This window comes from Mauremys mutica, chromosome 3, assembly GCF_020497125.1.
Source record: "Mauremys mutica isolate MM-2020 ecotype Southern chromosome 3, ASM2049712v1, whole genome shotgun sequence".
In the NCBI taxonomy this organism is placed as follows: Eukaryota; Metazoa; Chordata; order Testudines; family Geoemydidae; genus Mauremys; species Mauremys mutica.
The window spans coordinates 26,390,010-26,413,630 of record NC_059074.1 but is presented as its reverse complement, the minus strand read 5'-3'; positions in this window follow the sequence as shown (position 1 = coordinate 26,413,630).

The window sequence follows — 23,621 nt, the reverse complement described above, 5'->3', positions numbered from 1 at the left end:
AAAACCCAGTGGAATTTAAGGACAGTGAGAAATCAGGTCATTCTTGCAGTTGCTCAGACCATCCCACTAAGGAACCCCACAAAGATTCATATAGATAGTCCAGCCCCAGCCCATGTGACCCATAGAGGAGTGACATTTTTGATGTTTCAGAAAATATTAAAACTACAATAAGGTTGGGATTTTCAAAGGGTAGTTAGACACCTAGATCTCATTGACTTGCATATTTAGGCACCTGCCTATGTGGCCTCAGCATCCAGCAGCACCTATTAAAGTCAATTATATTTGCTAGGCCCTCATCATTTCTGAAGAGAAGGACACTTTTATTGGTACCTACATTTGGACTGTGGATAGGATTTTCAAAGGACATTTAGTGAGTTAAGCACCAAAATACCACTGAAATTCAATGCTTTCGGGGTGCCTATTTCCTTTAGGTTCCTTTGAAAATCCCGGGCTGTGAGTATAGCTTTAGGCTCCCATTTTTAAAAGTCTTGGACCATATGCTTCATTTCTGTACTATTAAAGGGTGCCAGGATCATAGTATTTCACTAATAGTCCAGTGGTTAAACATTGCTTGATCCAAAAGGTTTAATTCCAATAATGGGGGGTCTGTGTCAGGGCTATGTAAGTACAGGTAGCGCTTAAATTGTCCAGGTGTATGCTAAAGTGGGTGTGCAGCAGGAATTTGCTTTGTCTTATTATTAATTATTATTTCTGTATGTATTTGTATTACTGTAGTGCCGAGGAGCCCTAGTGACAGACCAGGACCACATTGTGCTAGATGTCATACAAACACAGAACAAAAAGAAAACCTTCCTGTCCGAAGAAGCTTGCAATCTATATATAAGACAAGATGCAGAGGGATATACACAGATAGGAGAGAACAAGTAAACAATGAGATAATATTGGTCAATGTGATAGGCACAGGTTCTTCTTATGTCTCTGTGTTTATTAGTCTCAGCAGCTTTCAAATCAAAGGGCTGTTTTAGTGGGACTTTCCCCTTTAAATTTCCTACTTTTTGACCAGCCACTCCTCTTTTTTTCCAGCCACATCTCCCTTTCAATCCCAGGAATTCAATTCCTTTTGAGGAAACTGCCACAAATTTGGCACTTGTGCCTGTTTTCTGACTAGAGCTGCGTGAATAATTAAATAGAAGATTCACTGAATAATGCATTCAGAAATGTTCAAATCACATATATTATTCATTGAATGTTATTTAACCAGCTCTACCACTGACTAACTTGCACCCAAAATGTCACTTACCCTAACATTTATTTCAGTGCAGAAATTAGCCCATTAACTAGACTGCTTAAAGGTTAATGATTGCATTAGCCCAGGGAACTATATAATCAATAACGCCAAGAATAATCCCAACAATGTTTTGCATTTCTATTGCCCCTCCACCAGAAGATCTTAAAATGCTTTTACAAACATTAACAAAAAGTAAGCCATGCAACAATCCTTTCAAGTAGGTAAAGGATATTATTGTATATTAGAAGCTTACTGAGACAATCATTTGGGAGAATGAAACAACAAGGACAGTGCACTTTACTACATAACATTGAAAGGAAGGAAATTTAGAATATTGTAACCAATTAAAACAACATGAGGAGGATATAAAGTGGTCATCTTGAAATGTCAAACTTTACCCATGTTTATCATTCAGCAATATCTGAAATAACACAATAATTTCCCTAGAATAGGGAAATACCTGCTCTGTCCTGGATACCACTGTGTGATAATTGTGCACAAATGATGACTTTTCAAAGGCAACTACTATAGGCAACCTTAGCTGGAATTTGAACAGGACACTAGACTTAATACCTCTGCATTTACAAAAGTTCTTTAATGACCACAAGTGATAAAGTACCAGGCCTTAATTATATCTCAACAGCATTGAGTGTCCCCAGCGTCATGTCAGAGTACTCATTCAATTTTCCTCCAGAGGGGAAAGTGCCCATCTCTGCATAATCAATGCCAAGTCTTGAAGTATCTAGGAATTCTTTGGAGGGGACCCATAGAACTACTGAACATGCCAGATCCTGATTAGTAGCCCTGTGTAATTCTTCTGATCCACTAAATCAGGGTGATTTATTTTGATAATTGATGGGCAAACAGAATTTCACTAACATAATCATCATGGTAAAGGTTGAGCAAATAGATATTGTAACAGATGTATTGGCTACAATTTTCATGAGCTACAAAGTGGTATTTTTGGAGAGAGTTAGACCTAAAAATCTTAATAAAATTCAGTAGGAGTTGGATGCATAGGCGCCGACTTTCCCCCTGCCTGGTGGGTGCCCGAACCCCACCCCCTGGCCCCTGCCCCACCTCTTCCCGCCCCTGCACTGCCCTTGCCCCACCCCCATTCCACCACTTCCCCAAAGTCCCCGCCCCAACTCATCTTTTCCCACCCAGCCCTGCCCCCTTCCCATGCCATTCTACCCCCTTCTCCAAATTCCCTCCATGCCATATCTCTTCTCCGCCTCCTCCCGTGAGCATGCTGCATTCCCGCTCCTCCCTCTCCCTCCTGGAAAGTCCTAAGCACCGCCAAGCAGCTGTTAAGCAGTCTGGGGGCAGGAAGCACTGGGAGGGAGGAGGAGGATCAGGGATGCAGTGTGCTCGGGAGGGGGTGAGGAGGCGAGGCGGGGCCAGGGGGAGCTTGGCTGCCGATGGGTGCAGAGCACTCGCTAATTTTTCCCCATGGGTGCTCCAGCCCTGGGGCACCCATGGAGTCAGAGCCTGTGGTTGGATGCCTAACTCCCTTTGGCTCCTTTGAAAATATCAACCTTAATTACATTGTAAGCATAACAAACCATAGCCACATGTGCATAGCTTGGTTGTTACCTGCTACCTTAAACACCAAAAACACATGTCTGAACTACCTGAGATAAAGGACAACTCTTTCAGCTCAGACATAGTGCCTAGTTACATTTACAGCCCCCACCACGGTATACTGTGAGCATCTCATAGTGGATTAATCGTCGCAACACTCCAGTAAGGTAAGAAAGTATTATCCCCATTTTACAGATTACAAACAGAGGCACAGAGTAATAAAGTGACTTACCCAAGGTAACATGGGAAGTCTATAGCAAGGGAACCCATGTTATCCTCATCCCCAGTCCAGCTGCCTAACCTCAAAATAATCATTACTCTTTACTAGGCTATATAGTTGATGGGGCCAGCCCTAGAGGGAGTCCTGATCACACATAATAGACAGATCACAGCTTTTCTGAGCCAGGACCCTTGTCTGTATGTGACCTAATTTGCTATGATAGCTATATCAATCATTATACAAACCATACAAATCTGGATCAGAACAATATATATGTATTCCATAAAGAGCAAGCTTCTCCTTTTCTAAATTTTCATCTTATCATTTTTAGGCAGCCCCAAAGTCATGAAGAGTAAAATATTGAAATGCACTCGTATTCTTGTTGGTCAAAACTTCAGATCTATGTCAGATCTATGAAATGAAAGGTGTTTTATCAAATGTTCATGTAAATGTTACATCTAATGGTCATTCATTTTAAGCAGCCAGTGGCCATCACTCTCAGTGTGTTTTGAACTTACATGTGGGCCTGAGCTGCACAATTCAAATCCATATCTGAGTTTCTAAAACACCAACACTGCAAGGATTGGGTGATGTTTGAATCCAGACTTTTGGGTCGACCAGTTACACAGAAGCTCAGTGCAAATTTCAGCCGCAGAATTCAGTTCAGAACTTGAGCCTCTGCAAAGTTTTGTGATATTCGGATCTATGGTTTTGAGTTGGGCCCATCTCTCCTTGAAATTGAAAAAGAAAATGCATGGGGAGAAGAAGAGGGGAGTAACAAAACACCAACAATGGACTTAGAAACACAAATCCAGCATCAAAGACATAGATGTTTGATGCTACTGGCTCATCTTTCACATTGTTTTATTAATTTTGAATGCTGTGCATGTTATGCAATGATCTGTTCTGTAGGGAGACTATCAAAGCCATAAACAAAGAGATCAAAGAAAGCCTGTAATTTAAATGAGCATGAAGGGTGTCATATTTTCCTTAATTTTAATACTTAGATTTCCAGTTTACAGTGACCTTCCCATGAAATGACCCCATCATTTAACTATAGGAAATATTGTTTTTCTTTATATGGTTTTTTTTCTTATCGTGAGTATCTGTGGTGCTCTGGCAATGATCTCTAACTATTCATCCTTAAAGGAGACAAGAGAAGGATTATTCCTATGGAAAATGGACCACATGCTTCTTTGTTTGACTACTAACCTGTTTTTACGCATCAAACTAGCTGAGCCCTTTGACAGATGATTTAATGGACTATAACTGCAATCAGTTTTTTTTTTCATTTCCACTGAAGTCAATGTGAGTTTTGCTAGTGACTTTACTGGAAACAGGATGGAGTTTATTGTGGCCACATATATACATTTGCCTTTTAATGGGTCTTCCAAGGGTGAAAGACATTCATGTATGCATCTTCCTTTGTACAATCAATGTGAATAGTTTTTAAAACCCCGAGGACCTTATCCAAAGTCCATTGGAGCGTTTTCATTAATAACAGAGGACTTTTGATTCAGGCACTTCATACTTGGGGGCAATTTGCAAAAAAATTCACCTAAACTACATCCATGGACAAAACTGTTAGCTGTGCACTCATCTCCCCATTTTGTGCCTGCAATCAAATGCATGATATGCACAATTACAGTTTTGTGCCTGCCCGTGCTTATTTTGGGAGGCAATTTAACCACTTATTTTTGAAATTGTTGCCTTTTATGTCTTTGTTATGCATTATCTGAGTTGTATAAAATACAATTTAAGAATATTACTTGATACTACAAGATGCTGAGTTGATATTGAGACTCCACAGGTGTTACAGTCACATGGAATCTGATAGAATCAATCTCCTAAGTGTCTGTCTTGCTATGTGAACCCTTTCTAGTCCAATCCGTCCAAAGGAAATACACCATCATTGTTTTTAGCACAGATAATGTATATTAAATCCATTCTGAATCTCTCTCTTGCTGCTTAGTTTTAGCTCCAGTGCTAGCGTTAGACATTGAAATTATGCATTTTCTTTTCTCTGGTGCAACTACTCATTAAAAAAAAAATCACAAAAATTCCGCAACTACAATTTCTGATCTTTCACCTCTTCTATAAATTCAACTTGCTGGTAGTTTTCTTACGCAGAAAATGGCATGCACAATCTCTGGTGAGTTATCTAATGCAGGCTGCTCATGGATGGATGGCATTCTGAATACAGTGAGACTCTGCCTATAAACATCTTATGATGAAATGAATCATCATCACCTTTTCCACTCTCCTATCATTCCTGCCAAGGCGGAATGAAGTAGCATCTGTTTCTTCATAATGGACCAATGAAAAGCCACTGCCACACTTTTCTGTGGTTATACTTTCTCTCCTTAGCTTCCAGGACTGCTTGCCAGGATTATATTGTCTGGCGTGTCTTCATCCACATCAGCATTTTGCAGTATAACTGGGGCTTGGATTCAGGGTACTCAGTGTCTACAGAGGCCCACTTATTCATTGGTATTATTTATCTAGCAGCATCGGTGTACAGGACCCTCCACTACAATACACAAAAGCCAGCATGCTTGTCAGAGAGCCACCTAAGCTAGCCAGCCAATGAGAGATGCTGACAAGAAGGGTGTGTGCTAAGCCCCATCCCTCTCACACAGATAGGTGCCTAGTGCAGGCTGAAGAGAGGGACTTAGATCTCTGGTAGTGATTCTCAGCTGTGAAAGCCTTCCCTGGAGTTGGGTGCCTTTGCCATTTTACCAAGAAGGCAAGGGAGGAGGAGTTCCTTCCTAACTTTTAGCCCAGTGATTAGGCTAAATCCTCCACTCCACTTCAGAGGGAGAAGGGATTTGAACAGGGATCTGCGACCCTCAGCTGGGTGCCTTAATCATTGAGCTATAGGCTAGTCAAATGATAGGCTCCCTCAGTCTCTCTTGAGGAAACTGTTGCACGTTTGATAAATACTTGAGGAGTCATTGGGGTGGGGCAGGGAGAAGAAAGAGCACACACAAGCATGAGAATGACTGTAGCCCGGTAGCTAGAGCATTCACCCAGGACATGGGAGACCCAGGATCCAGTTCTCCTGCTACTGTGACTATGTATTCACAGTGAAATACAAGCCTCCTCCTCCTTTCCCCAGCTGCTTTGTGTGAAGTCACCTGAGGGGCCTGATCTGGTAGGGTCCTTTGAGCATGCCTACTGGATCAGGTCCCATATACAACATAGGCAGCTAAACACCTATCTTTCCTGGTTTGTGCAATGATCTGGGGCTTAGGTGAAAGATAGGGGTACGGATACCTAGAATCAAGCAGCAGTGCACATGCTCAGAGGCAGAAACATAGGCACCAAGGGAATTTTTACAGCAAAAACTTAGGCACCAAGTGTGTTTAGGTGCCCACAGGGATTAGTAGGAGTTTTGGGCATAGAAGTTGTCTCACAAGTGGGACCTAGGCACCTACAGTGAAGACTTATGTGCTTAATTCCTTTTGTGCATCCAGCCCTTCCTCTGTGCCTCTGTTTCCCAATCTATAAAATAACAGTACAGACCTCTGTGTAAAGTGCTTTAATAGCTATAAAAGAAAAAGCCCTAATATAAGAGCTAGCTATTATCATCTACACTCCTGTCCTTTTTAAAATTCCACCTGTCCTCCATGATGAATGCCACTAATTAACTCTGAATTCCTGTTAAAAAGGCAGGATTATACCGGTGCAATAAATATGTTTGCTGGCTCACCATGATTTGAACTCATTCCCAGAAATTTCGTTTCATGAAAGCAATACATCTAGGAAAGATATCACAGTGTCAACTATTCTAGTGCTGTAAAACTCCTCCTAGAAACTCTTTCTCACAACAGCAGCATTTTCGGGAAGTAAGGAAAAGTCTCGGAGTAATGGGAAACGCACTTATCCTTTAGTAACAATTCCTGACAGGCAACTAACACATTATCCCTGGATCAATATTATCCAACATGTTTATGGGTGGGTGTATTAGCTGCTTGCAGGGGCAGCAGTATAGCCATAGGAGTGAATGTGTACTGTTCAAAGAAGAGACTATATGAAATACTCCAGTGATTCTAAGGTGTTAGATATTGTCTTTCCATGATGTGTGTTAGTTTAAATTTCCTCTGCAGAGCAGGGAGCCACATGAGGATTTAGTCACAAATATTGATGTTGTAGCAAAAACAATCTGTCACAACTCTCAGACATAACAGGGCAAGGAAATCATTACCATGCGGTGCATACAAATTGTATCTATCTACCTATTCGTTTAGTTAACGCAATGGGTCTTTACTGTTCACAGGCAACAACTGTATTTGAGGGGGAAAAGAGTCCCTCTGGATCTCATCTCATTTCTGTACCTGCAAAATATCCCACCAATTTTCCTCTCCCTGCTCAGAGCACTGATAATAGTTATAAATGTCTAGCCAACCTGTACTGTAACTAAAGCTTCTGTTTCTTTGAAAAAAATGTGCCTATTTTCAAATATTAGTCTTGGGAGATCTGTTTTTAACCATTACCATGGACTGTCTGTAGGATAAGAGAACAGAAATGGCCATACTGGGTCAGACCAACGACTCATCTGGCCCAGTATCCTGTCTCTGAAAGGGCTGGTACCAGATGCTTCAGAGGAAACAAACAGAACAGGGCAATTTTGAGCTACCCATCCCCTGTGGTCCAGTTCCAGTTTCTGGCAGTCGGAGGTACAGGGACACCCAGAGCATGGTGTTGTATCTCTGCTCATCTTGCCTAATAGCCATCGATGGACCTATCCTCCGTGAATTTATCTAATTCTCTTCTGAACCCACTTATACTTTTGGCCTTCACAACATACCATGGCAAAGAGTGGCACAGTTTGTGCATTGTGTGAAGAAGTATTTCCTTATGTTTGTTTTAAACCTGCTGCCTGTTCATTTCATCAGGTGACCCCTAGTTTTGTGTTATGTAAAGGGATATCATTATTTTTTCCATACCATTCATGACATTATGGACCTCCATCAAATCTCCCTTTTAGTCATCTCTTTTCTAAGTTGAACAGTCCCAGTTTTTTAATTTCTCCTCATATGGAAGCTCTTCTATACCCCTAATCCAACCCCTGTTTCATTGCCCTTCTCTATATCTTTTCCAATTCTAATATATCTTTTTTGAGATGGGGTGACCAGAACTGCACACAGTATTCAAGGAATGGATTTATATAGTGGCATTATATTTTCTGTTTTAATATCTCTTTCCTAATGGTTCCTAACAGTAGCAGCTTTTTTGACTGCCACTGAACATTGAGCAGATGTTTTCAGGGAACTATCCACGATGACACCCAGATCTCTTTCTTGAGTGGTAACAGCTAATTTAGGCCCCATAATTTTGTATGTATGTTTGGGATTATTTTTCCAGCGAGCATTACTTAAAATTTGATGTTGATAAATGCAATCTGGCATTTTATTGCCCAGTCAACCATTTTTGTGAAATCCCTCTGTAATTCTTGACATCAGTTTTGGACTTAGCTATCGTGAGTAATTTTGTATAATCTGCAGGTAGAAAGATATCCTGGTTATTATGAAATTGCAAAACCACCTTTGGAAGGAAAGCCAAGTGGTTCTGAATTGAGGGCTGGATCTCCGAGATTCTTCTGGCAGAAGTAATGGCCACCAGGAAAGCCACCTTCCAGGACAGGTAGAGCAAAGAGCACATTGCCAACAATTCAAATGGGGGTCCTATCAGCCTTCCCAATACCAAGTTGAGATCCCAGGGACGGATTGGTTGCTGTACCTGGAGGTAGAATCTCTCAAGGCCCTTAAGAAACTGACTACAGGTGGAGTTTTAGAAAAAAGAACAGCCATTCACCCACATGTGAAAAGCCAAGACTGAGGACAGAAGGACCCTAATAGATGACACGGTTAGCTATTGCTGTTTCAGGTGGATTAAGTAGTCTAGAATGAATGGTTGTGTTGACTATGCAGGTGAGACACCTTTCTGCACAGACCAGATGGAGAACATTTTCCACTATGCCAGGTAGGTGGCTCTAGTTGATGGTTTTCTGCTCCCTAAAAGCACTACTTGAACCAGTCCCAAACATGGTGGCTTTGTGAGGTTCAGCCATGGCGCTTCCAGGCCATGAGATGAAGGGACTTGAGGTTTGGGTGACATAGGCAGACATGATCCTGGGAGATCAGGTCTGGAAATGGAGGTAGATAGATTGTTGTTTCCATCAAGAGGTCTAGGAGCATGGTGAATCAGTGCTGATGGGTCAGGCCGGGACTATCAGGATGACTAGCACTTTGTCCCTTCTGACCTCAGCAAGATCTTTGTTTGAGAGGAATGGGAGGGAACGTGTAGAGAAGATGAGGAGGAAGGCATCTGCAAGGGAGGAGGAAGGCATCTGCAAGTGACCTTGGACTGTGACCCAGTAAGAAGAAGAATTGGAGACACTTCCTGTTGTGCTTCATCTGGAAAAATGACTTTCATGACATCTGAATGAATGGACCACTTGTGGTGGTTGGAGAAGGATCTGCTGAGGTTACCTTGTTCTGCAACCCCAGCAGATAGGAAACATCAATGTGGATCAAGTGGGCTATGCAGAATTCCCACCAGTGACGTGCTTCCTGGCACAGGTGAAAGGAGTGTGATACACCCTGCCTGTTGATATAAAACATTGCTGTTGTGCTGAGAACTGACATGCACTTGCATGGCACAGGAATGCCCAGCAGGCCTGCCCTGAGCTCCCTGACATTAATGTGTAGCGAAAGATCTTCCAGAAACTAGAGGCCTTGAGTTCTGAGGGATCCGAAGGGAGCTCCCAAGCCCATCACAGAACATGTGATGAGAGACACTGGTGGTTGGGGTCTTCAGAATGGGACTCTTGCACACACTGCCAGTGGGTCCAACCACCAGTGTAAGGATGGGGAAGTGTGATGACCGCATCTAAGTGGTTTTGGCATGGTGATTATACAGACACCAGCCAGGCCTGAAGAGGTCTGAGCTGAAGTCTCATATGCTTCACCACATAGTTGCGTGATGCCATGTGGCCCGGAGCTTTAAGCAGTTTGTTGCTGTGGTGATGGGGTGATTTCTGATGCTCTCCATAAGCATCCCTATTGCTTAGACCCAAGCATCCAGGAGGAAGGCTCTGGCTTGGACCAAGTCGAGATTCTCCCTCCTAAACTCTATCCTTTGAACAAGGGAGAGAGTAGACTTCTGCACATTTATTAGCAGACCTAAGTCCTGGAAAGTTGACTGTGTAACTTTACATCAGACTCTACTTGGGCCAAGCTCTGATCAGCCAGTCGTCAAGGTAAGGGTAGACCTGAACCCTCTGTCTCTTCAGGAAGGCTGCGACAACTACCATGCACTTTGTGAACTGAGTGACTCAGCTCTGAGGGAGGTTGAAGTGCTGCCTCCATGAGGATAAATCTGCACCTAGTGTCTCTAGCCTTTTGGTGAGGGTCCTGAAGTCTTTGCAGATAGTACAGTGCTCCCGCAGGTGAGCTTCCCCTGGGCACTTAAGGCAGCTGAAATGGGGGTCACTAGTACTAGTCATTGGTAAGTGACTAGTAAGTCATTGGTAAGATTAACCCTGGTGAGCAGGGTTTGCTAACCTAACTAACTGTTTATCTAACAACTGATACTTAACTAAGAATAAAGATAACTGTATACAATGAGTATACAATGAGTATAGCAAAGTCCACTGAAGGAGTACTTGCGAATGCAAAGATGAGGTAGTTCCAGCAACTGTCTTGGACTGTGGGTCAGCAGGACCCTTTATACCAGTGCTATGAGTGCACAACTCCAGGGGGAACCAGAACAGACTCAACGGATACCACTGAGGGAAAAACTTCACAGTGACAGTGCTTGAGGTGAGCACATACCTAGACTGGAATGGATGTGAGCAAGCACTCAAAGAAAAACTATGACTTTGGGGAGTTATCAGCCTCCGCCTTTGCTCTGCCAACGATGGCAGCATTGGTCCTCTGCATATATCTTTGTGTTTTCTTCTATATTGCCCTTCACATATGGGAAAAAGAATCCCCAGAAAGTCACTGTATTACCTTCCTTCAAATCCCTCTCTAAAACTCACCACCACTGTTACGACTACCAAATATTGCCATCTGCCAGTAAGCAGGCTAGCAGGAAGCAGAGACCTGTGTGTTGTGCTAATTTTGCTCAGTTTGTTACCACCGGTAATGCCAGGGGATGCTCAAATAAATATTTTGTATAAAATGGCTAATTGTTATTTTGATTGGCAACCACTGATAATATCAAGTATAATGAAAGGCTCAATTGGTATTATTGTTTTTCTGTAATATGCAATTCCCTAGCAGCTGTGATTTAACCTTCAGTTGCCTCATTGGACTATATTCATTGAAACTGGTGCCAGCAGGTGTAAATTCTAGCTGGTTCTTTGTGCCCCTATGATGGTGAAGAAAAGGTTAAGGAGCAGCTCTGTACCCAGAAAGCCTTGCCCAGGCACCCTCTAGCCATGCTCACAGGAGAGGCAAAGGTCAAAAGGGAGCAGCTTATCTCAGTCAGGGCAGACGAAGCAGTTGCATGTTGCAGGCTCCTGCCGAGAAGCCACCAAGGCCCACTACCAAGCCACCCCAGGCTTTTCAATTGCAGATGATAAGACGTGATTACAAGAGGAAGACTCTTTGAAGCAGGGACAGAGAGACTCCGGGAGGGACTCGGAGGCAAAGCAGTGATGCTAACAGAGGTAAAGAACTTGGGTAGGAAGTGGCACAGGGAGCAGGCGTTGGGGTGTCCACCCCCCTAGGCCATACATTTTGAATTATTGTTTCATTGGCCATTGGGTTGGAACCCAGTGGAGCAGGGGGGACTCAGGTTCCCCTATCTCTGACCATTGACTCTCACCGCTAGGCAAGGTGGCCAATGACCCTCTCCACTGGGTGATATGGCTCTTGACTCTCCCCATTTGGTAATATAGCCATTGACTCTAGATGCTAAGTAACATAACCAAGAGTACCACTGCCAGGCGGTGCTGCCAGGACCAGACCTGAACCACCACTCTTCTCTTACTTTCTGAAGAATCCCCTGGTAATCCTACTGTCCTGACTAATAGATTAATTCTGATGGCATATGTAAAAAATCTGTTAAGCAACTCACCCAAAGTGTGAGATAAATCTTTCTCCATCTGAACTGATATAATATATGAAATAATATAACACAACTTCAGATAACTACAGAGCATCAATTTTGTCCAGAACAACAATTTACTAAAACACATAGCTCACAGAGGTAGAAATTTAACTGATTCTAGTTTAAAATGCATATCTACTTCTTCTTTAAAAAAAAAAAACAAAACAAAATGAAGGCTTTCTTTAAAATCCTTTTCTTGTCTAGCATGTCTTTTAGAGATTTTTTTTCTCCAGTGAGTCTCAGGATTAAGCATGGAGCAACCAAGGACATGTTTTCCTCAGGCACCAGATTCTCTCTACTGGATCTTCCTTCATTTGATTCACTTCGGTGATTGTATTATCTGTCTAGTGGTTTTTCTTGTATGGTCTCCTTTGAATATTTACACAAAGTGAAAAATTCAGAGATCTTAAAATAGATTGAGATGCATTATTGTCTGAATATAGACCACACAGAGAAGCAGACAAAGGACAATTTCTGAAATCTAATTTAACAGTACACTGGTTAATGCCTAGATGCTGCCTGCTTCTGTGCTGCTCATTGCAGTCTGTTGTTTTTCATGAAATACTTGCTTAGGATCTGCAATGCAGTAGGAGTCCTTTTTACTTCACTGCAATTTCCCTCACATTTGTTTTTACATCCCAGTACAGTTCTGTGCATATAAATGCAAAAAAAAAAAAGTACATATTTTTGCATCACAATTTAGAGGTGTTAATTGTTAATGAATATTGTTACCAGACATATTTAAATAATTAGCACATTAAATGAATTGGATAAACAGTATTTTCTGCAGAAACAATTCACTGAAGACACGGAGCCGTTTTGAAATTCATGCTATTCTTATGCTGCCCTCAAATGAACCATCTCAATATAGAGATCTCTGATGGTACAGGATGCCCCAAAATGCTGCAGTACTGTAGCTCTCATAGTCTACATGCCTCACCAATACTTAATACTTTATAAATATTAATGATTTACCAAGAAATAATGAATACAGCTCTGTTTTTTCTGCTTCAAAATATATAGAAACTGATTTCAGTTGCACCATCTGATTACTAGAAAATGGATTCCTGGCAAAAAAAATAATTCCCGTTACTTTACAAAACGGATCCATTTGGGTTCAATTAGACAGCATTATTTTGAAAATTGTATATTAAAATTTAAAAAAATGAAGTAATTATTTTGGCGTACATACGCTGGCTGAGGGCTCCATGGTGCTGTAAGCTTGAAATCTAGCTGGGGATTCAATGACACTCAGAGAAGTGTGGCAAGAAAGGAGATGAAACTTTGTGCAAGGGGGGAAAACATTAGAAGAGTCATGAGCCCCGATTACCCCTGAATATATGCATTGTCCTACCTAATGATACCCATTCATCTATCCTGCTAAATATCGTCACATTATTTTAGCCTGTAAAATATTTTAATAAAATCAGGTGTCAAATTCCAGCTTAATTATGAAGTAATTGGTGCAATCAAAGTGACTATGTCCTTTGGGTTTTGCATGATTGGAGTGAGGATATTTCTATGTGACAGGAAGGATAGTCTTGTGCTTAAATTAAGAGACAGACACTCTGGTGATTTGGGTTTAATGATTAGGTTTGTCAGACATTTCATGTGACCTTGAGCAATTTTCACTCTGTTCCCCATCTGAAAATAGGAATAAAATACTTCCTGTCTCTCACTCTTTACTGTCTTGTCCATTTAGACTGCAAATTTATCAAAGACAGAGAATGTTTATGCACACTACCTTTTCACAACTAGATCCCAGTCTCGGGGCTTGTCTATAGAGTGGGTAATGCACACTACGGGGTGTGATTTCTTGAACACAATAACATGTTGCACATTAACTGGTTTGTGTGGACCCCGCTGGTGAGCACCAATGGTTCCCCAGTGTGCTTTAACATACAGCATCTATAGTGCACACCAGCAATGTCTACACGGACCAATTAGTGTGCAATAGATTAGCATGCTTTAGAAATCACATCTCCATTGAGTACACTACACCACCGTGTAGACAAGTCCTCACTTGGGGCTTTTGGGTGCTATCATAATACATCAACATTTATTAAAATAAGACATAAAAATAAAATATATAATATTAATTTGCAAAGGCAGAGCTAGATTTGGAACAATAAACAGCATTTGTTTTCTCTCGTTGATAGTCATGTCTGACAATTTGAATTCAGTTCAGCATCCTTGCTAAACCATTAACCATAAAGATAAGTGCTTTAAGCAACAGAATACTTGTTTAACAGTGAATAATTCTCAGAGTAAAGAAAATTGTATTTTAAAATTTACACGTCTATACCCAAGACACCCTTCCTGAGAGTGGATCATATGGTGAGCCACAGAATAGAACAAGCATCTAAAACGTAGATGCTTTGACTGATTTTGATTAAGAGTCCTCTCAGTCTAAAAGTGGGAATATTTAGTACCCTGCATAAGAGCCTATGGTGGAGGCATTAGGCCTGATACAACTCTCAGCTACGACTGAAGTCCTTAAAGTCTTTGTCATCAGTGGGAATTGGATAGGGCCCTTAGCTCTAATTTCAGTTGGCTGACTCCAGAAGGTCTGTAACTGCTCTCAGTAATTGCCTTTAACTTCAGTAACTCCTGGTCCTTGCTGAAAGCTGGATTTATGGAGCTTAGACAAGACTCTTTTCAGAAAGGAGAATGGGAGAAAGTGTGGGTCCTCTGGATTTTATGTAAATAAATCATTTTTAAAAGCCTCCTGAGCATTTAAAGTGCTGTTTATTAGTATAGCTATTGAATCAGAACAATTTGTACAGTTCAATGGAGACAACCCTAAATTCTTGGCCATCTTTTGTTGCTTTCACTAAAGGCTGCCTATTTTTACAAGAATTGTATATTAAAAATGCACATATACATACCTGTGTATATAATTGGTCAGTTTAAAGATCACCATCTACTGGCATATAAAAATAAGATCATCTTTGGTATTGATCATAAATATGTAGGTTCAATAAAGTTGTTATCCAATAAAAATGGTTTCTTGTATCCAGTTCAAGATACATATGAGAAAGTTGGGTAATGCCACCCCTATCACAAGTACTGTACAATTCCTCTGTACAGTAATGCAATATATATAACTGAAACAATAATGATTATAAATTTTGGGGGGCAGAGACCATGTCTACTTATGTGTTTCTAATGCACCCTGCACACTGGGGTTCTGAGATTAATTGGGGGCTTTGAATGCTACTGCAATACAAATATATTAAATATCCTTTTATTATTTTTGTATCTAAAGTTACAAAAACCATTAAAACAAAATATACAAAGTTTTTCAAAAAGGTTAAGTTTATGAACTACTGACACTGCTGCAGTCATGAACACATTTGGAGCCAAGTTGCTTTCACGTTGTCATGAAAAAAAATCAATCAACCAAAGGCAAACTAAATATATGTGCTACACATGGTGCCCCAAAGGCCACTAAACCTAGACTCTGGCAGACTGCAGGAGGGAGAGACAGTTCCACAGGTACAGGCCTTCCACAGAAAGTACATTGTTCCCATCCTAGAAAATTCAGTCATGGAAGTCTCAGCCACTCTTAACTGTTGGGATGAGGTCCAAGATGAGGGGCAGTACCTCAAATAATAATCCCAAGACCTTTCAGGCTTTATAGGATTAATCACCTTTAACTGCAGTCAGAAACTAATTCCTCCATTCTGTTTATGAATACACAGAATTGAAAATGAAAAGGAGAAAGTGTTTCAAGGTCGCCTTGCTTTCTACACAGAGTACATGCATCTCTAAACATCTATTATAAGCACCTATTCTAAACAGAATTGAACATATTCAAGTTTTATTCTACACACTGGGATTCTTTTGAGTCATCTGCAAGTTCTGCAGGAATGTTCTTGGTAACACTGCCTATTACTAAGTTTACTCAACACTTCCCATTATAAGACCCTGTTTTCAGTTGCTTATTGCTTTGCCAAACAGTTTGGGCTGAAATGTCACATGCCAGGTGTCTGCCTCAGCCTGACCTTTTCTGGAAAATTTAGTGCACTAGATGGACCAGCTCTGGAGATGAATCAGTATTGAAGGAGGCTGTTGACTGTAGTTCTCCTGACTCATTTGTTGTAGATGTTGGAAGGCATATGGTGAATGAGGCAGGAAGACAAAGGAGGGTCTCCTAGAATCACAGAAATGTAGGACTGGATGGGATCTTGAGAAATCATCAAGGCCCCCTTGCCAAGTAAACCAAGACTATCTCTGACAGGTGTTTGTCTAACTTGTTTTTAAAAACTTCCAATGAAGGGGACTCCATGACGGCTCTTGGAAGCCTATTCAATAGATTAACTATTCTTAGATATTAGGGAAAAAAATTCCTAAAAGGTTTAACCTAAATCTCCCTAGCTGAAGATTAAACCCATTACTTCTTGTCCGACCTTCAGTGGGCTTGGAGAACAACTGATCACCATCCTCTTTCAGACAGCATTTAACATTTGGAAGACTTAGTAGGTTGCCCCTCACTTTTCTTTTCTCAAGACTAAATATGCCCAGTTTCTTCAATCTTTCCTCATAGGTCAGGTTTTGTAAACTTTATTATTTGTATTGCTCTCCTCTGGACTCTTTCTAATTTGTCCTCATCCTTCCTAAATTGTGGTGCTCCGAATTGGATACTGTACTCCAGCTGTGGCCTCATCAGTGTGGAGTAGATTGGCACAATTACCTCCTCTGTCTTATATACAATGCTCCTGTTAATACACCTCAGAAACATAGTAACCTTTTTTGCAGCTGCATCACACTGATGACTCATTCGGTTTGTGGCCCACTATAACCCTCAAATCCTTTCCAGCAGCATTACCACCTCGCCAGTTATTCCCCATTTTGTAGTTGTGCATTTGATTTTTCCTTCCTAAATGTAATAGTTTTCACTTGTCTTTAAGGAATTTCATCTTGTTAAATTCAGACCAATTTGTCAAGGTCCCTTTGAATTTTAAACCTCTCCTCCTTAATACTTACAATCCCTCCCAGCTTGGTGTCATCTGCAAATTTTATAAGTATACTCTGTATTCCATTATTCGAGTCATTACTGAAAATATTGACTAGTACCAGACCCAGGACTGACCCCCTGTGGAACCCCACTAGAGTACGGTCTTTCAATCAGTTGCGCACTCACCTTTATAGTAAATTCATCTAGACCAGTGGTTTTCAAACTTCCACGTGCAGACTCCTAACAAATTTTGGATGGAGATGCAGACACCTTTGGAAATCTTATACATAGTCTGCGGGCCCACAGGAATCTAGACCACCTTTCCCTAATTTGCTTATGAGAATGTCACATGGAGCTGTGTCAAAAGCCTTACTAAAATCAATGTACATCACTTCTACTGCTTCCCCCCATCCACAAGATCTGTAATCCTATCAGAGAAGGAAATTAATCTGCATTGGCATGATTTGTTCTTGACAAATCCATGCTGATTATTCCTTATAAACCTGTTGCCCTCTTGCTGCTCACAAATTAATTGTTCAATACATGGAAAGATACTGAAGCAAATTGTTAAAGTTAAGCTGATGGCTCTATGATTCCCCATTGTGACATTACCCAGGGTACAATCTGGGATATTGGACAGTTGTGGCCCTTCAGTTCTCCAACCTGGGGTGCCATGTGTGTTGCTTCGCTGTGAGAGTAGCCATCCTTGGCTGGCTCTCACCCAGCCTTCAGCATGTAAACTGCCCCCAGCAATACTGCAAGAGTGCTTCAGACAGCCTGCCTGCCACTCTTGAATTACACTGCAGAGAGACACCAGCAAATTCCCAGTCCCACACTTGTGTGTCTTGTACTGCCCAGTACCCTTCTGGACAATATAACTTCATATAAAGTCTGTCATTTCATTAAATGAAAATGATATACACACACTTTGTTATCTCTAATAGAGTTTCCCAAACAGACACAAACTGATTTAGATAAAATAAAACAAGTTTATTAACTATAGAAAGACAAATTGTAAGTGATTACAAGTAATGGGGCATAAAAGTCAGAACTGCTTACAAAGAAATAAAAGGTAAAATGAAAACTAATAACTAATTTAACAAGCTAAAATGAATTCAACGCAAAGGATCTCTCTCACCACATGTTCTAGCAGTCTTACTGTCTGAACTCCTTTCTGACAGGATTCCCCTCACCCTGTTCAAAACTGTTTCTTTATTCCCCAGGTGTTATGGTTGTCATGGATAGAGAGAAAGGAGGAATACTTTTGGACCTCTGTTCTCCTTTCTTATAGTTCCTTTTTTCTTTGAAAATCATCTCTGGCTAAAGTTTAGGAGACCGAGAGTCTGTTTGCATGGGAATTTCCAGCTGTTCCGTTGCCAAGATCTAAATTTCTTGCTCAGACCCTTCTTCCTGCCAAAGAATGGCTGCTTAATTAGGTGGCAGTCCATTTAATTATGCTGACATCTGGTTGAGGTGCTGGCTACTCTTTTGTCTCTGGGGAACTGAACTGAAGCTGTTTCCCTAGACTTGGAACATGTCTTATACAGTAGAATGTCATAACTTTGCATATAATGTTACCACACATTTTACCAGAACAATAATGTTCAGAAGATTATGTGTTTTCTAATGATACCTCATGAGGTATACTTTGTACAAAATTTATCATAGTTTTGAAAAAGTGGTTAACATAAGGGTACAGACTGTCACACCTATGTCCTCTTTGTTGCCCCTTTTAAAGATAGGTGCTATGTTTGCTCTTCTCCAATCTTCTGAGACCTTTCCCAGCCTCCAGGAGTTCTCAAAAATGATTGCTTCAGCCAGTTCCTTAAGAACCCCTAGGATGAATTTTATCAGGCTCTGCTGACTTGAATACATATAACTTATCTTAAGGCTTGTCTACACTTAAATTTTATTGTGCTCTAATTTGCTGGCTCAGGGGTATGAAAAATCACCCCCGAGCTCAACAAGTTTGAGCGCTTTAATGTGCTAGTGTGGACAGACTCTGAGCGCTGAGATCCACGCTCCCAGCACTCAGAGCTATTCCCCTCGTAGAGGTGGATTACCAGGAGTGCTGGAGAGCTCTCTCCCAGAGCTCGTGCATGACCAAACTCACACTGCAAAGTGCTGCCATGGGAGCGCTCCCACAGCAGTGCTTTGAAGTTTCTAGTGTAGACGTCGCCTTATTCTTTAACCAGTCCTTTCCCTATTTTGGCTTGTGTTATATCCTTGGGGCAGCCGGTGTAGGAAGCAATCACTTGAGGCCAGAGAGCAGGCAGCTAACCAAAACCTCCATTTTATTTACAGATATACAGAGAGCTCACTCAGCTGGTTGAAACTGGCTGAGCTAACCCATAATAATCTAACTCAGTTGCCATAGCAACAAAAACCATGACAACCAAATACACAACAGCTTGCATTCCTTCCCCCTCATTGTAAATATTGTGTTAAGTGTCTGGTCATCATTAACCTTTTTAGTGAAGACTGAAACAAAATAGGCATAAGCCATTGTGACTTTGTCCCTACATACTTGTGCTCTTCTTTTATACTCTTCCTTACCAATTTGACCATGTTTCTGCTTTTTGTAGGAGGTGGAAGTGTTAAGGCAGTTGAATAGTGGCCTGGTTTTTTGGATTCAAAACTCAGGCCTGCAGTAGCCAAAATAACTCCCTGTAACTATTACTACTAATAGTAACTATTATTTGTGTGCGTCACCCATTAGGGGCAACATCATTCCCCAGTAATTCAAACAAAGGTCCTCTGCAGTTCCAGTTACATGCAGGGCCAAAGTCATTACTGTTGCTTCCTGTAAAAATGGCTATTTAGTACTCAATGAAGTTAGAGAAAGGATGGGAGAGAGGCAAATGAACAAATACAGAAGATTCACCTAGAAACCTCAGAGAGCCTGAGGTTTTACTTATAGAGTGAATTTATTTTCTGCAATAAAGGGAATGGTAATTAAGCAGAATTGGCAGAAAATGAGTCCAAGTGTCTTAGCTCACTTGTCTTCAAGTGGAAATGTAAATGTGAAACTGAACTTGAAGTGACATTGTGGAACAATAACTGGGATACTGTTCAGATCCATGTTACAAACTCTCCTTGCTCAGTCATACTAACATGTTTTCTTCTGCTTCCAAAACAAAAGTCGATCTATTGAATGGGAGTTTGGGCAAGCGACTACCAATGGATTTAATAGAGGTGAGCTCAATTGCTGGTCATCCTAGTCCATTAATTGTATGGCTGTGGTAAACTCAAGAAATTGCCCAAACACATACAAAGAAGAAGTGTGCTACTAAAACTAGTGGATTTACACTGGTGTATTCAAGAGCACAATTAGCCCCTCAGTGAAGAGAAAAAGCTTGCCCCTTTGTAGGTTTTCCAAATCCATTACTGTACAAAGCTTTAGTATATGTATTCAGATGCATACAGCTCTGAAGACAATGAAAGGTCAAATGAAGGTAAAAAAGTGAGATTTGACAGTGTAAGTAAAGACCATCTAGCCCAGCATAAAAACAAAATTATAGAAAGGCCCAAATAGAACACTATTGATCCACTGATAGAAGCAGATGAACAGTGCACTTTATACAAACTGATAAAAGCAAAAATAAGCCTGTGCCAACAAGTCAGCCTACATGAAATAATGAAAACTGTGTAATCATCTTATTCCACAGTGACTTGAATTACATCTTCCATGTGGCTTGATAGCCCTGTTTTAATTAGAAAAAAATAACTGTAAATACATTTGTCAGCTCTCTAGGGTCACGTAATTGCAGAATTAGCCTGTAGTCAAGCTTCCTTCACAGCCTCGCCGAGAGCACTAGAAAGTCAAAGACACACTAACTTTATTGCAGCCCAGATAAACTAAGTTCACTACCGCTGTTTCTGTTACGCACCTTAAGTATTTTAAAAGCCATAGATAATGGTGCAGTTTCAACTGATTAGTTTCAATGAAACAGAAAAGAGAACACCTTTCAGGAGAACAGTGTTTTTCAAACCAAAAAACATGTTAGGGATACAACATACATTTTGTTTATTTCAATTAATTACGTTTCTGCAAGGCAACCAAATGACTTTTTGTTAATTTGACATGTCAACTTTTAAACAAACATTTTCCTGTTCCATTTCCATTATTACAACCCTAGTTATTTTACCATATCAGAGCCCTATTCGTTCTGCTAGTATTTTACCTTCAAATTCATGATTTTAGTCAGCATTTAGGTTTATATATTTTATTTAAGCAGGACTCCATGTAGTGGTAATCTGAATGAAAACTGAGAATTTATTTGGTATTCCACAGAAGTCTATTGGGTTTTGATGGGAAAGTTGAATCTTTAATAGCTGGAGAAACACAGCCACAATGGACCTCGAATATCAAACGCCTGACCAGGCTGAACAAGGCAATCATTAACAAGAGTGAGTATTCAGCTTTACACCTGTAAGCAAATATTTCCCCCCACCCATTTTTTTTAAAGCAGCAGTAGAGATAGATATGAACCAGAAAAGAGTCAGTGATTTGGACCTGATCCAAAGCCCACTGTAGTTAATGGGAGTCTTTCCATAGACTTCATTTGGGGTTTCAACCTGACTGTTAATGACTGTCTACATTTTTTTAAAATTTGTTTTGGGAGTGAAGGACAGATCATTGAAGAGTTACAATCCTTCATGGAGGGATCTATCAAATCCCACAGAGAACTGGGAAATCAGCATTACAATACAATACATTGTTTTCATCAGTCTCCTTCCAAGACCGATCTTTAGCTTTCATTTTTGGCTTCAATCCATTCATGTATCGTGGGGACAGTTGGGAATATTTCTGCGCTTGGGTTGTTTCAGAGAAAAAAACAAACCAGCAATCGATCTTTGAAGTCATTCAAACCACGATGAGGTGAAAAATATCGTAAGTCCAGGTGTGGAGAGCTGGGAAATCTCTAAAATGTTGATGAATATTGTGCATGTTTCTGTGGGTATGTCTACCCTGGCAATTAAACACCCACAGCTGGTCTGTGGAGGGTCCAAGAGCTGGGGCTCCAGGCCAAGCCCCAGTGTCTACACTGCAGTGAAACAGCCTTGTAACCCAAGCCCCACAAGCTTGAGCCAGCCACAGGTGTTTAAATGCAGTATAGACATAACCCACCACAAACACACAGGATACTTGCTATGGAGTTAGATCAAAAGGGAGCCGTTAGGGGAACCAAGAAGAAAAACCATCACAATAGCCTAGCTCTGGAACAGCCTAACAAACAGACATTCACACACAATAGCTAGGTTCAGAGCTGTGAAGAGGCAGCTCCTCAGCACCTACCCTGTTTTGCCAAGGCTGAGAACCTAGAGATCAGAAGACACAATTCAGTTCAAAAGATCTTCCCTGCAGAAAGGTGGGGGAGGGAGAAGAAAGCAGCTGTCAGTTGCTGCAGGCTGACACAGTGATGAGGGCCAGGGTCTGCAGCAAGCAGGCTTTAAATTGGTCCCCATGTGAATGGGGTTTGCACCAAGGTTAAGTCGTGTCTATTTAAGGGCTTCAGGGGACCGCTAAGAATAGATAAAACAGTATGTTGAGAGAGAAAGATTTAAAACAGCAGAGAGGCCGGAGTGCTGTTTACCTCCTGGTAAATTAATCACCCCTTGTATTGAAGAGGCTGCTTCCGTGCACATTGTTACTGTTCAGGCTCCAAAAGAGAAACTCTCACAGGTGTCAAAGCTGTTGGGCTTGCTACGTATCAGGTTGGCAACCAGAGGGCTGTAACCTGGCGTGAGATGGAGTCGAAGGAGTGGTTGGAGTGCAGGATCCCACCCCAAAGAAAAGTGGAAGCATGGGCCTGTCACTTGAAATGGATGCACTCAGGGGACTAGAAAAGGGTCTCTGATGGGGAAGCCTACCCAGGCACTCTAACACCAATCCGGGAGGAAACATTCTGAGTGCTTCAGGAATTAATGACGTTCAGACAGACAAATGCAATTTGGTTTTCAGAGAACCAAGTCACGACTATGAATCAATGTGGGAAGGAATTTTAATTTGGAAATCAGTGGGAAAGTGGAAACATTAGCACCGGAAACTATAAGAACGGGTGCACTTAGCTTGCCTATGTTTGGAAAAGAGAACGGAACAAATGAAGCACTAGTTTTCTTTCAATTTTAAAACACCATTTCCAGTGGGATGATCATTTAAAAAGTCATTATAAACTGACCGGAAGAGCAGCTCTGTGTAGCTTGAAAGCTGCTTCTTTCTCCAACTGAAGTTGGTCAAATAAAAGCTATTACCTCACCCACCTTGTCCCATTGGTCATAATAAAACTTGCCCCCACCGCATGGGATCCCCTGGGTAAGCACCAGCGTTGTAAATTGTTAATGCTTATACATGCATGGGAAAGGATTTTGGGAAGGGTTGAAGGTGTGAGTGTGGAATAAAAGATTGCTTTGCAGAGGCCAAAGAGGGAGGAAGGGGGAAAGAAACGGGTTAACTCAACAATTCAGCTAGGCTCAAAAATAAG